General features: G+C 43.4%; 1 long non-coding RNA gene across 1 annotated transcript; it reads left to right on the top strand.

Annotated features, from left to right (window-relative positions):
• The first annotated feature begins 1475 nt into the window (after window positions 1–1475).
• Window positions 1476–5642, top strand: LOC118600117. Its single transcript, XR_004949686.1, has 3 exons — window positions 1476–1662; window positions 1740–1788; window positions 5624–5642. It is a non-coding gene; the product is annotated as an uncharacterized LOC118600117 (long non-coding RNA).
• The last annotated feature ends 360 nt before the right edge of the window (window positions 5643–6002 follow it).

Here is a 6002-nt window from a genome sequence, read left to right as displayed (position 1 = left end):
ATAGAAAATCTGCTTTATAATCCAGTGGATTATAATTTAACGTAGCTTTAATTCTGGTTGTGCCTACGGAGAATAAATTGATTTTCTGTGATAAAGTTAAAAATGTGTCAGGAGGACATTTATAAACTACAAAGGATTGAAAAAAAGTTTGATTTACTTTTTTTTTTCTTTTAAATTTTTTTTATAAATGTTCCACAAAAAAGGTAATTTTCAGACGCCATTGTGATTGCCAGTGTTATTTCTTCTCCAGATTTGACTTCAAATGGTTTTGTTGCCAATCCGAGGTGTTAATTCCTCCACTCCCTCCTTTTCAGGAGGTTTAACTCTGTTTGTTTTTCACTGCACTAGACATGTCTGTGCTTTTATTGTGGCGGTGCACCTTTTACGCTCCATTGCTGATTAGTTCTTGATGTTTCGTCGTTCAGGTGGAACACGATAATTACGGTTGTGTCGTAACCGCCTTTTGGCAGCATTAGCGGGACGCGACGGTGACGGTTTGGTACCGAATGGTATCAAGAACCCCAACATTTCCATCAGTCTGAGCTTGTGTTGAAGATCCAGAACGACTTGAGGATTAACTGGATTTCAGACGCACTTTTTCTGACTTCTGAATGCACTAAAGGCTGCAGTCGACAGCACTTTGTTTCAAAAGGGCCAATCTTTATTGATCCACATCAATGCTTTAAGCAAAAAAACCCAACTGAATTGTGGGATTCAGCAGCGATTGAATACTTTAATGTGTTTTGCAACACGGCACACAAACAAACCCATGATTTTTGGGCAGATCCAGACATGATTGTTTTTTTCTAAGAATACAAAATGAAAGTAGAGAAAATATACATCCATCCATCCATCTTCTTGGCCGCTTCGTCCCTTTCGGGGTCGCGGGGGTGCCGGAGCCTATCCCGGCTACTGATGGGCGAAGGCGGGGTTCACCCTGGACAGGTCGCCAGTCTGTCTCAGGGCCTCAATCACACACACATCCACTCTCACATCCACACCTAGGGGCAATTTAGAGTCACCAATTAACCTATGAAGCATGTTTTTGGACGGTGGGAGGAAGCCGGAGTCCCCGGTGAAAACCCACGCATGCACGGGGAGAACATGCAAACTCCACACAGAAAGGTCCCAGCCGGGATTCGAACCGGGGCCTTCTCGCTGTGAGGCAAGAGCGCTAACCACTGCGCCACCATACAAATACACGGACTCTTTTATTGCTTCCACACTAGTTATTTCAGTTTTCTCACCACATAAGAACCCCCCTCTCTCGCTCCACGTCTGTGCAAACACCGTCTGCAGAGTGTCTGCATTGCTTTGGAAGTCAAAGTACATGCCAAGCAAATGTGCGCAAGCATGTGGACTGCCGGGAAGCATGTCGCGTCTCCATGGCTACCAGACGGAGCCATTGCCATAGCAATGTGCGAAGGGTCTGCTAAGGTTTCATGGCAGCTTTCCAGGAATTATTGAGTCTGCGTTGAAAGGATCCATTTCTTTTCATGCCATGTGATCAATATTAAACCTCCCTTTCTTTGTCTTCCAGGTGCAACATCGAGTAACGGGTCAGGTGACGGCTCTGAAGATGAACATCCTGGCCAGTAACCGAGCCAACATGCTCAGGGAGGTCCAGCTGATGAACAGATTATCACACCCTAACATACTCAGGTAACCAGACTCGAGAGCTACCTGTAATGGGTTCTGGTTTCCCAGAAAACCCCTTAATGTCTCTGCTCTTCCTTCAGGTTTTTTGGCGTGTGCGTGCACGAGGGGCAGCTGCATGCTCTGACGGAGGTAAGAAGGCTTCTTTGTGCCACAAACTAAATGCCCAGTTATGTCACTTGCCTCTTACACTATTCTTTCCCAAAGAAAAATATTGGCTTCTTGGAAATGATGTCAAATCTCTTAAAAGGTATCTTTAAAAACGGGTCCAAGAATAATGGGCGTGTGCTTAAAAACGTTTTTTTCTCCACCACAAAGCAGATCTTTATCCATGAGATTCTGCCTCTTCTTCATCATCGGAACAAAGCGACGAAGCAAAGCTCATTTGATTGACTTGATAAGTCGGTTCCCGGTCTGGAGCTTTCTGGTGAAAGTGGCTTCAGATGCTATGTTGTACGTGGTGAAAACAGGCACAGCTCTGCTTGGACTGGATTTATTTCGGACTTTAAAGCTTTCCATTGGAAACAACAATACTGGCATGGAGACGGCGTTGGAGCCTGCTGTTACTCAGCCTGTTGCCCCGGTAGATGAGATTGCACCTGCTGTGATCAGTGAAAAGCTGCGTATCGCTAAAGGTTTTGTCCACAAAATAAAAATGAAAGAGGATGCTCAGCCTGTACAACAGAAGTTACGAAGACTTCCTGTCTCCATCAGAGAGGCTGTCTCTGCTGAAATAGAAAGGCTGCTAGCGATTGATGTGATCGAGAGGATTGATGCATCGCCTTGGGTGTCACCAATTGTGGTCACTCTAAAGAAGAATGGAAAAGTGAAAATGTGTGTGGACTACCGTGAACCCAATAAAGCAATAATAATGGACAGTCATCCACTCCCACACATGGATGACATATTTTCAAACATGCATGGAGCTACAGTTTTCTCCACCATAGACTTGGCTAATGCATATCATCAGGTACTATTGGCAGAAGAAAGCCGTGATGTCACTGCATTCATAACACACCAAGGACTTTTCCAATTCCGCAGAGTACCTTATGGTTTGTGTTCAGCTCCAAGTGCTTTTTCCAGGCTGATGTCCTTGGTGCTGAAAAATCTCCAGGGAGTCCAGAATTATTTGGACGATGTCATCATCTACGGTAAGGATCAGCATGACCATGACCGGAATCTGCAAGCAGTTTTAGCTGCACTGGAGAATGCTGGTCTCCAGCTTAACCCAGAAAAGTGTCATTTCAACCAAAAAAGTCTGCAGTTTCTGGGACATGTTATTTCTGCTCAAGGTCTGCTGCCTAACGAGGAGCACCTAAAAGCCATCATGGATGCTCCAGCACCCAGTGATGCCACGACTCTACGCTCATTCCTGGGGCTCACTGCGTGGTATGAAAAGTTTGTGGAACATTTTGCGACTGTGGTGGAGCCAATGAGGGCAGTTCTGAGGGATGCTACATTCAAGTGGACTTCAGCGGCACAACACAGCTTTGGAAAGATCAAGAGCTTGATTGTGAACAGCTCGGCACTAGCTGTTTTGAATCCTGATTTTCCAACGCTTGTGTCCACAGATGCGTCAGACTATGGCTTAGGAGCCATATTGACTCAAATTCACCCAGATAAGACAGAACGTACAGTTGCATTTGCCGTTCACTTTCACCAGCAGAAAGAAAATACTCCGTGGTGGAAAAAGAGGCGTTGGGTTGTGTCTCGGCGGTTGAAAAGTGGAGAACGTTCCTGTGGGGGACACGTTTCACATTGCGCACCGATCACCAAGCCCTGACCACTCTACTTGTTACAAAAGGACTGGGAGGTGCAGGAATGCGCATCGCACGATGGTCAGCCAGACTCTTGTGTTACACATATGATGTGGTGTACCGTGCTGGTGTTCAAAATCTTGCTGCTGACTGGAGACTGCCGCTTCCCTCATCAGAGGATACAGAACCGATAATAGAACCTGAACTGGTCGCCCTGCTGGACACTGAGTTAAAAGCGCTGTCAGTTACGGATTTAACCACAGCATGTGAAGTTTGTCCAGAACTTACCACCTTAAGAGAGCAAATTCCAAAGGGATGGCCTAAATCAGCAAAGTTCTTATCAGCAGAACTCAAGCCTTATTTTTTTCATAAAAGATTAACTTTCTGTCCAAGACTCAATAGTCTTTCGAGGTTCTCAGCGACGCTTGGTTCCAGTCAGCTTGCGAAAACAACTGATTAATCTGGCGCATGACACTCACCAGGGCATTGTACGTACAAAACAAAGGCTGCGTGAGTTGTACTGGTGGCCAAACATGGATAAATGTGTGGAGGAAAGCATCAGAAGATGTGTGACATGTCAGATGAATGACAAAAGTGCCAAAGTCTATACAGCGCCGCTGCAGCCTGTCCAACTGCCTGATGGTCCATGGCAAAAAGTTGGAATTGACATTGTGGGGCCATTCGAGTCGGCCTCCTGAGATTGTCACTGATAGACTATTACACCAAGTGGCCGGAGGTCGCTTTCACTTCTTCTGTCACAACCTCAGCTATTACAACCTTTCTGTCTACGGTGTTCTCAAGATTCGGAAATCCAACAGAACTGGTCAGTGATAATGGGAGACAGTTCACCTCCAGTGAATTTGTGAAATATCTGGAGTTAAGACACATAAAGCACAGGAAAGTGTCTTTATACTAACCTCAAGCGAATGGAGCCATAGAACGTTGGATCCGGATCAACAACTGCGGAGGAGGGTTACGGTAAAACAAACTGCAGCGAAAACTTACACGGATGCAAAGAGAGGTGCAAAGCCATCAAAGATCAAAGAAGGAAGTTTGGTGAGAGTGACAAAACCTTTCCATGTTAAAAAAGGAATGTCAAAGTTTCATGCACCTTCTGGAGTAGTCCAAAAAGCTGGTGTGAGTTCTTTTGTTTTGGAGGACGGACGCACATGGAATGCTTCACACCTTGCAATGGTTCCAGAAAATTCCTTGGAAGACGACACGAGAGCTGTCCATTCAGAACCTCAGATAGAGGTTGGATCCCAGCACATCTTGGGTGCTGTCCTTTCAGCACCTGAGCCGGAGCCAAGTGCTGAAACTCCCCGACCTGCAAGGGTTCGGAAGAAGCCAGCTTGGCTAAACGATTATGAACATTCATCGTTCCCAATGGCCTTTGGGGGGTTAAAAGAAAAAAAAAAAGAGGGAAATTGTTGGATTGTTTTGTAGCTGGCAGAGTATACATTTTATTTCTAGATTATGAAACAAGTTGCATGAAAAAAAAAATGTTTTAATTTTTGATGCCTAAACTGTTCAGCTAAGAATGGGCTTATGTGACACAGTTTAAAGAGAAGAAACTTCTACTTTCTTTCTGAGTTAAGTTACAGTAAAGCTATTGAAGGCTTTTTTTTACAAGATACAAATGGGGAAGATTTCTACTTTTTCTGAGTTAACAGGTTACAATAAAGATGTTGATCATTTTAAAACAAACTGTTTAGGTAAGAATCTGTTTAACCAGAGGGGAAATATGTTGTATATTCAAGGTAATTGTGCTACTTCGCCACAAGAGTCGCTGTGGAGTACTGTGTTATGTAGAGACTGTAGAAGAAGAATAAAGGAGATAGCGCCAAGGCTGAGCGGTGAAGTGTGCTCATTCATTGAGGTTCATTTCTTAAAAAGAACCCTGCGTTACCACACATGTTAAGGGAAAAAAACAAAGGTATCATTATTTCTCCTATGGCTTGTTATTGGGACCTCTGAAACAAATCAGAAATCACTTTTTGGGTTGTCAGCAGTGTCTGCACTGATGCCTATAATGGATTTAGATTTGATGAAGACATCAATACTTCAATTATTTCTCAACAAATAAAAGCAACTGTTTGGAGAAATATTAAAGTAAATATGTCTTTAAACATAGGGGTTTGTTTGTATTTATATCAATACAATAATATCGATTTTGTTTATATTGATTGATTTATTTTTGTTTTAAACAGAAACTGCAGCTTGTGAGTTCAACACCTGCCAGCTGAGGAGAAGTTTCCTGCCTGCCCCCTGTAAGAAAAAAACGTGTCATTTGCTAAATGTAAGCTGCTGGCTCTTTAAAACTATGTAAAAAAAATTACCAAGGCATGTAAATATTTTAAGCTTATATTAAAACCTCTACTAGATCATTCATTATATATTTAGCCTCTTATCCCTCTATTTTCTTTTTCTTAACTTGCACATTTAGACTGACAGCACATATGTGGGACGCGATTATCTTGGGATGATGTATTTTTGCTCTGCAATGCAGAATAATGTTGGATTTTAAGCTTGTGAGCTGAAACAAAGCTGAAAAAGCAGCGTTACTGTCACCAGACGTAAACACCCTTC

This window comes from Oryzias melastigma, linkage group LG18 (genome assembly GCF_002922805.2).
Source record: "Oryzias melastigma strain HK-1 linkage group LG18, ASM292280v2, whole genome shotgun sequence".
In the NCBI taxonomy this organism is placed as follows: domain Eukaryota; kingdom Metazoa; phylum Chordata; class Actinopteri; order Beloniformes; family Adrianichthyidae; genus Oryzias; species Oryzias melastigma.
This window is presented reverse-complemented; position numbering and strand designations above follow the sequence as displayed.